This window comes from Portunus trituberculatus, chromosome 50 (genome assembly GCF_017591435.1).
Source record: "Portunus trituberculatus isolate SZX2019 chromosome 50, ASM1759143v1, whole genome shotgun sequence".
Lineage (NCBI taxonomy): Eukaryota > Metazoa > Arthropoda > Malacostraca > Decapoda > Portunidae > Portunus > Portunus trituberculatus.
The window spans coordinates 4,702,450-4,711,611 of NC_059304.1; the positions used below are offsets into that span (position 1 = coordinate 4,702,450).

Here is a 9,162-nt window from a genome sequence, read left to right on the forward strand (position 1 = left end):
TAGGTCTTAGAGGCGCGAGGACTCTGTCACTGGGAGTGTGCGTGGCGGACCATATACCACACACCATACACCACAATTTGGTGTCTTTCACTCTCTCACCACACGCACCATTGTCACCATACACCACAATTTGCTCTCTTTCACTCTGTCACCACACACACCGCTGTCACCATACACCACAATTTGCTCTCTTTCTCTGTCTCCACACACACCACTGTCATCACACACCACACACCACACTGCTCTCTTTCCCTCTTTCACCACACACACCATACACCACAATTTGCTCTCTTTCACTCTATCACCACACACACCACTGTCACCACACCATACACCAACTGCTCTCTTCCACTCTATCACCACACACACCAGTCACCACACACCATACACCACACTGCTCTCTTTCCTCTTTCACCACACACCATACACCACAATTTGCTCTCTTTCACTCTATCACCACACACACCACTGTCACCACACCATACACCAACTGCTCTCTTCCACTCTATCACCACACACACCAGTCACCACACACCATACACCACACTGCTCTCTACCACTCTATCACCACACACACTACACACATTTTGTTTTTTTTTTTTTTTTTTTTTAGTTATTATTTGTTTGTGTTCCTTTTTATTTGTTTTGAATGTTGTGATTTGTAATGTCGATATTTTGTCACTCATCTCTCACTGTTTAGCATGTTTGTTTTTAATGATTGTTATTTTTTTTTTTTTTTATTTGTGTATTTTTTAATTAGATTTATATATTGTGTGTTGTGAATGCTGAGTTTTGGTAATGTCGACATTTTAAAGCTCCTCCCCACGGCTGCTTGTATCTTCAAATAGATTAAAACCATAAAAACATTGAGTATTCCACACATAATTCCTAGATAACTTTCAAATACTGAGAATTTAACACAAGCAAGGACATAGTATTGGAATTTATTGTGTTGTGAATGCTGAGTTTAGTAATGTCGACATTTTGAAGCTCCCCACGGCAACTTGTATCCTTAAATAAACTAAAACCATAATAACACTAAATATTTCACACATAATTCCGTGATACTTTTCCAACACTGAGAATTTAACACATACAAGGACATAGTATTGGAATTTATAGCGGGCAAGGAGAAGAGAGTGAATTCCTTGAGAGAGCCACAGTTGATGATGGCGTCGGTACCTGCCGCCAAGAGACACGGTTGACCTAACTGGAGTGCCGTTATATTTTCAGCCTGTATAGAGGTGACAGTGCCGTGACAGAGGTGGTGGAGGTTATTAATGCACCAAGGAACAGGTGTGTAAGGTGTGGCAGTGGTGTTGATAAGGGATTAGTGTGTAAGGAAGGAAAGAATTGTGGTGGGCCGAGTGCACAACAAACAGTGGTGATGGCCGTGTGGTGTTGCTTATACACCCCATAAACACCCCGCAACACATCCACAACATGCCCATTTACACCCAAACACACAAAGTGAAGTGATGACATTCCCGACAGCACCAGCGGCAAGACAAGAGACCAATGCAACTCTTCACCACGACTCTCCACAACGCCTCACCATCATTTATTTCAGGTATTTCTAAGGCCACTCTCTTATTTGTAGGTTTTCTTTGCATATGAGAGTGAAAACAGTGCCCAAATGTTGAAAAGGTGATGGGTATAACGAGCAGTTGTCAGTATTACCAGGTATTATTTGCTTCTTTGACTCACCGTAAGCCAAACATGTGTCAGAATGCAGGCATTACAGTACCGTTGCATGTTCCCTGGGCAAGTTTTGCCGATGGGGCTTAATTATGTTGTGGTGAGATAATAAATGCAACATAAGGATTATGGAGTCCGCGCTGCAGTGTTCCCGGATGTTACCTCCCGCCCGGCCCCGTCCCGCCCCCGAGCTCCTCCCTGTCCCCCTTGGCAACCTGCGGGTTCTAATACTTTTTTTGATATATTCTCTAAAAATAATATTACGCTTCCATGATGTGTTTTATGGTTTCTCTAAATATTTCGTTGTGTTTGAAGTGTGTTCCGCGCCTGTGTTCGGTAAATATGTGGCGTTTAGTGGTGTTTTATAGCTTAAATATGAGCTGCCATAACCTTCAAAATTTCCCATCTCTCAATTTCATTTTTTAAATTTTGAGGTGTAACTGGGCCTTTATGGTATCAAAAAATTGTGTGTACTTTTTTAAGCGTGAAATCAATCCATTGAGTGAAATATGTGGACTTTGAAGTGGTGTTTTGTCCCGTTTAACGTAAGTTTTATTTTTTTAGATTTTATTTGTTTACGTTTCTGTTTGACGGTCAAACTCGTTGTAGAATGCCTTAAAAGAAAGCTCAGTCTCTGTAGAATGTGTTAGAATATTCGCCAAGTGAAAATAGGTTGACTTTACAAGAGTTTCTGATGAGTTTAGAGTTTAATGGTTTTGTTTTACATAAATGCTTTTTCACTCGTTCACTTCTGGTTCTAGGTCAGTGTTGGATGCCTGAGAAGAGAGTTTACATTGTCTAATATTTTTCGAAAGAAATATAAAGTCGAAATGGCTGGACGTTTTGGCAGCGTTATAAGTGGAAATGTTTATATACATTTCATATACTTAATTTAGACAGTTTTTTTAAAACTAGTTAAGCAGGAGATGTTTTGACGTTTTGGATATTAATTAAATTATCTATCAAGTCATAAAAGAGTAAGCATTCGGCCTTGGCTTCGTTTTTTCTTGAAGTCATTTTTAAAATTATTTACGTAATTCAGCCAAGTCACCACTGTTCCCGCGCTCTTGATGACGTCACAGCCAAGGGGGTGACTCAGGCCGGTGTCCCTCCCTCCCTCCCTACCGCCCAGTTCGTCGATATTTTGCCTTATATCTAGTGATTTCTACGTGTTTTCCGTGTTTCTTGGCTCAGGTGTGTAGATATTAGTAGCAGAAGGAACAAGGAAGGAGAAATAAAAGAGTATGAGGAGGAAGGAAGGAGAAAGGGAGGAATAAGTGGAGGAGCAGACAAGCCACAATAGGTGCTCTCCCTACACTTCCTCAATATTTTGCCTAATATCTCGTGTTTTCTAAGTGTTTTGATGTGTTTCTAGGCTCAGGCGTGTAGATGGGAGCAGTAGAAGAAAGAAAAAAAGGAAGAAGAAAGGAAAATGGAAGTGGAAGAAGAGGAGGAGCCAAACCACAATATTTAGGTAAGTCCCTTTTAATGTTACCGTTCTTTATAAGGCCTTTTGGTGTTTTTGGGTTATATCTGAAGTATTTTGAGTGTGTTTGGTAGTGTTGCAGGGTGTTTTGAGTGTATTTTGTGTGTTTTCAGTGTGTGTTAGATGTTTTTAGGTATATTTTACATATCTTGAGTGTGGTGTAGTTGGGTGTTTGAATATATGAGTGTGTTCTGAGTGCGGTTAGGGGAATTTTGAGGTGTTGCATGGTGTATTGAGTGTGTTTTAGGTTAGTTTTAAGGGTTCTAAGTGGTCTGTGCGTGTGTGGGGATGATTTTGGTGTGTGGTGAGTATTTTAAGTGGTCTGTGTGTATGTGTGTGTGTGTGTATGGAGTGTGTGGGTATGATTTTGATGTGTGCTGTGTGTTTTAAGTGGTCTGTGCAGGTGTTTGGAGTGTGTGGGTATGATTTTGGTTTGTGCTGAGTGTTTTAAGTGGTCTGTGCATGTGTGTGGAGTGCCTTGTGAGTGTTAGGGTATGATTTTGGTGTGTGCTGGGTGTTTTTAAGTGGTCTGTGCATGTGTGTGGAGTGTCTTGGGAGTGTGTGGGGATGATTTTGGTTTGTGCATGATTTCAGGGCACTGTCCCCAAGAAACTGTCCAGTGCGCTCGCCTCAATTCCCGGCCTCCCCTTCGCAGCTCCTCCACCCGCCTGATTTGACGTCACATAAAATGACAAATGTATGGTATATAATTTTGTTTGTGCGTAGGGGTTCCTTGAGACGTGTCATGTATTTGAAGGGTTATGCAAGGGTAAAAAGGTTGGGAAACGCGGCCTTATTTGTTACCATATTTTCTCTCTCTCTCTCTCTCTCTCTCTCTCTCTCTCTCTCTCTCTCTCTCTCTCTCTCTCTCTCTCTCTCTCTTTCCAAACATTAGCAGGTGGTGTGACTTTATTTATTTTTTTTCTTACTTTTGAAAAATCTATGCCTTTTTACCAACCTAACCTAATGTAGCACCCCATAACCACTCCCTCTCACTCCCTGGCAGGTCCAAACACTCTGTACCAAACTGACATCATATTTTTTTCAGCTTTTTTTTTTTTTTTTTTTTTTTATGTATATTTATTTTTTTCCTCTTTTTTCAATAATTCCCCACCCATCCTAGCCTAACCTAGTGCAACAACCCCAGTACTATTACCTCCTCTTCTGCAGTTCCAGTCATGTTTTTAATGATTTTTTAATATTTTTCTTGTTTTCTCGTACTATTTCAGGAATTTAAGGGCATGCTGTGATCCAGATTTGAAAAATTTATTTTAAAAGAAGTTATAGAATTTATGACCTGAAATATTTAGGATATTGTAAGCTATTGGTTGTCTTTGAAGTATTTACCTTGTTGTATTGATATGATAATCCAAATATCTTACTTATGTGTTTTTAGGGGTTCAGATTTTCCTGTATAATCTTTAGTCTTCATTATTTTTTCCTCTCCCATCAAATAGTTCCATACCGGTCTTCTCTTACTCTTTCCTAGTTCAATTACATGACATTTGTTGACACTAAACTCCAATTTCCACTTGTTGCTCCACTCATAGATCTTGTTTATATCTTTCTGTAACAGCAAACAGTCCTCCCTGGTTTTGATAACTCTTAGCAGCTTTGCATCATCACCAAACATATTAATATAACTGATTACCCTAATGTGAATGTCGTTTACATAAATCTGAAACATAATGGGCCATGGCTAACACTGACCCTTGTGGCACCCCAAGATGAGTAAGTATCTCTGATCACAGTTCTCATTTCCTATCCTTCAAATAATCTCTTGTCCATTGGAGCAAGGTTCCTCACAGTCCTTCTATGTTCTCTAGTTTCCAAAGTAGTCTTCCATGCGGGACTTTATCAAAAGGCTTTTTTATGTCCAGGTATTCTGTGTCCACTATATGTCTCTGCTTTCCAGTCCTTCTGTAACTCTCGAGTAGAAGCTTAATAAGTTTGATACACATGACTTCCGTGTCCTGAACCCAAATTGTCTTTTCAATATGACTTGTTCTTCTTCCAGATGTTTAACCCATTTTTCTTTGATAATGATTTCACACAACTTCCCCAAAACACTTCTAAGTGACACTGGTCTGTAGGTTAGTGGTTAAGTTGCCTTTCCTCTTTTAAATATCAGTATTACATTAGCTCTCTTCCATTCTAGTGGAACTTTCCCTTCATTTAGTGAACTTGTAATTACTTCCCAAATTGGTGTGTGTGTGTGTGTGTGTGTGTGTGTGTGTGTGTGTGTGTGTGTGTGTGTGTGTGTGTGTGTGTGTGTGTGTAATTATTTCCCAAATTGTGTGTGTGTGTGTGTGTGTGTGTGTGTGTGTGTGTGTGTGTGTGTGTGTGTGTATTTACCTAATTGTATTTACCTAATTGTAACTACGGGAAAAGAGCTATGCTCGTGTTGTCCCGTCTCCATATCTATTAATGTCCAGCTTTTTCTTAAAATCATGAATATTCCTTGCGTTGACCACTTCCACGTCTAAACTATTCCATGCTTCCACCCTTCTATGAGGGAAGCTATATTTTTCACATCTCTCCTATAAGTGGCCATTTTAGTTTTTCCCATGCCCTCTCGACATTCTTTCATTCCACATACACAGATCTTCCCTATCCATTTTTTCCATGCCAATCATCACTCTGTATATTGCTATCAGGTCTCCCTTTCTCTTCTGTTTTCCAGGGTCGGAAGTTGCATTCTTTTCAGTCTGTCTTCATAAGTCAAATCTCTTAAGTCAGGCACCATTTTCGTTGCAGCCCTCTGTACTTTCTCTAGTTTCCTTATGTGTTTCTTTAAGTTCAGAGCCCACTGTATTGTTGCATATTCAAGCCTCGGTCTTATCATTGCAGTAATTATTTTCTTCATCATTTCTTCATCTAAATATACGAACGCCACTCTTATGTTCCTCAATAAGTTCAATACTTCTCCAATTATTTTGTTTATATGTCTCTCTGGCGATAGGTCATTGGTAATTGTCACCCCAAGGTCTTTTTCTTCATGACTGGTTTTATGTCTTCATTTCCTATCTTGTACATACTCCTGATTCTTCTTTCACTCTTGCCAAACTCTATTTTCTTGCATTTGTCGTGTTGAACTCCATTTGCCATGTACAGCTCCATTTCCATATTCTGTCCAAGTCTTCCTGGAGTAGTTCGCAATCTTTGTCACATCTCACTTTTCTTAACAATTTTGCATCGTCTGCAAATAGGCTCACATAACTGGACACCCCATCCACCATGTCATTTATGTAGACCGCGAACATTACTGGTGCCAACACTGATCCCTGTGGAACTCCACTCTCCACCAATCCCCATTCTGATGGTCTGTCCTTAATTATTGTTCTCATTTCTCTTCCTACCAAAAGTCTTCCATCCATTTTAGTAAACTGCCATGCACTCCTCCTACCATTTCAAGTTTCCAGATCAGTCTCCGGTGTGGTACCTTATCAAAGGCCTTTTTAAATCCAGATATATTCCATCAGCCCAACCATCTCTTTCCTGTATTACATCTATCACCCTCGAATAGTAACATATCAGGTTTGTCGTGCATGAACGCCCTTTTCTAAAACCAAATTGACACTCACAAAGTATGTCATTTTTCTCCAAGAAGTCTGTCCATCTATTCTTCACCACCCTCTCACACATCTTAGCTACCACACTTGTAAGTGACACTGGTCTATAGTTCAATGGGTCTCTCTTGTTACCTGATTTATAGATTGGGACAATGTTAGCTCTTTTCCAGTCTTGGGGCACTACACCTTCCCTTAATGAGGCATCAATTACTTCACAAACTTTTTCTGCCAGTTGCTCCTGCATTCTCTTAAAATCCATCCTGATACCCCATCAGGTCCCACAGCTTTTCTCACTTCTAAACTCCCCATCATGTTCTTGATCTCCTCCACAGTTACTTGAAACTCCTTCATAATCCCTTTCTGTTCCATTACCAGTGGTTTGTCAAAAGCAGTCTCCTTTGTGAATACCTTCCGAAAGCATCCATTCATAGCCTCTGCCATTTCCTGGGATCTTCACTGCATACTCCATTTACTTCTAAACTTTCAATACTTTCTCTATTTTTGATGTTGTTGTTCACATGTCTGTAAAAAGCCTTGGTTGGTCTTTACATTTATCAATTATATCCTTTTCTTGTTTCTTTCTTTCTTCTCTTCTAATCAACACATATTCATTTCTTGCTCTTTTGTAACTTTCCCACTGCTTAATCCATCTTTTCCTTCTCCACCTCTTCCATGCATCCTCTTTTCTTGTTCTAGCCTTTTCACATCTATCGTTAAACCAGTCCTGCTTTCCAACTTCTCTATGTTGTCTTATTGGTACAAATTTTTCTCACCTTCTTTGTATATTTTTATAAATTCCTTCCACTTTTCATTTGCTCCTTAGCACTCTTGAATTTCATCCAATTTGTCTCTTGAAAGAATTTCTTTAGGTTTCCAAAATCTGTCTTGGCATAATTCCATCTTCCCACTTTATATTCTTCATTTCTTCTAGATTTCTCTTCGTCTATCACCTTGAACTCCAAAACTGCATGATCACTCTTTGCTAAAGGGCACTCCACCCTCATCTCCTCAATGACCATTGGCTCTGTACTAAAGACCAAGTCCAGTCTTGACGATGCTCCTCTCCTCCAAACCTAGTATCTTCTTTGACCCACTGAGTTAACACATTTTCCATTGCCAGTGTCAATAGTGTATTTCCCCATGTTGTCTCTGATCCTTCCATTGACCAGTCCTCCCAACACACCTCTTTACAATTAAAATCTCCCATCATTATAGTTCGTTCACAGCCACCCAACATTTCTTCCAGACATGTTCCTGTATCACTTATCATTTCTTCATATTCCTGTACTGACCATGCATTTGTCTTAGGTGGTACGTACACCACTATGTAGTGCCTCTTTTTCCTTCATTAGTTTCTGCTCTGATCTTTAGCACTTCTGCCTTTCCCATACCTTCTTTCACTTGATCCACCTTTATATCTTTTTAACCAGCAACATCACTCCTCCTCCCATCTTACCTACTCTATTTCTTTTCCAAACATTATATTTCCCTTCTCCAACCATCATCAGGTCTTCTCCTCTCTCAGTTTTGTTTCAGTAAGACCCACAATATCTGGGTTCTTGTCCCTCAAGTAATTGTTGAGTTCTAAAATCCCGATATCACTCCATTTATGTTGGAATACATTACATTCCGCTCATATGTAAGTTTCTTTAGTCCTTTCTTGCTGTACTTTTCTGGGTTATGAACCACTTCCTCAGTCTCATATCCAAGATTCTCCAGAAAACTCTTTCTTCTCCTCTTCTGTCCTCTCTTCATTTTTTTCAAAGCCTCCTTTCTCAACTCATTTAACATTTCTCTTTCCTTTTCACCGAGATCTCTTCTCAACCAAATCTTCCTTGTTGTTTCCTGCTGGGCTAGCCTCCATGACTTCTCCACCAATTCATCTACATCCTTTTGTGACTTAAGTTTGATTCTTATTGGCCTCATACCTTCTCTTGTGAACTTTCCAATTCTATGGAAGTCCTCTATTTCTTGTACTAGGTCTTTTCCTCCTCCTGCACCACATTAATGATATTATTTATTACCTTTTTATGTTTTCTCTCTCTCCATTTTACTCGGTGTCTTATCCTCCTCCACACCAAATATCACCACACATCTCTTTTTGTCTACAGTTTCCCTCACCAATGTCTCATTTGATTTAATAACCTTCACCACTTTCTCAGCAATCTTCTCTTCTATGATCTGTTGATCTATAATTTCAGCAAGGCCCAAAGTTTTCTCCCCAGACTCTTTGATTTCCTTTTCCAGACTTGCAACTTTGTAATTTACCTCCTTTCTTTCCACTTCCTGACTTTTTTCCATTCAGCCTGCTTCTCCATCACTTTTCCTAGAGATTCTCCACATTTTCGCAATTCACTTTAATTAGCTTAACTTCCTCTTTCAGTGCTTCATTTTCCTTCTTCATAT

At 39.6% G+C, this 9,162-nt stretch overlaps 1 long non-coding RNA gene across 1 annotated transcript; it reads left to right on the top strand.

The window, feature by feature from the left end:
• The first annotated feature begins 785 nt into the window (after nt 1-785).
• Nucleotides 786-3,106, top strand: LOC123499853. Its single transcript, XR_006673134.1, has 2 exons — nt 786-1,570; nt 3,074-3,106. It is a non-coding gene; the product is annotated as an uncharacterized LOC123499853 (long non-coding RNA).
• The last annotated feature ends 6,056 nt before the right edge of the window (nt 3,107-9,162 follow it).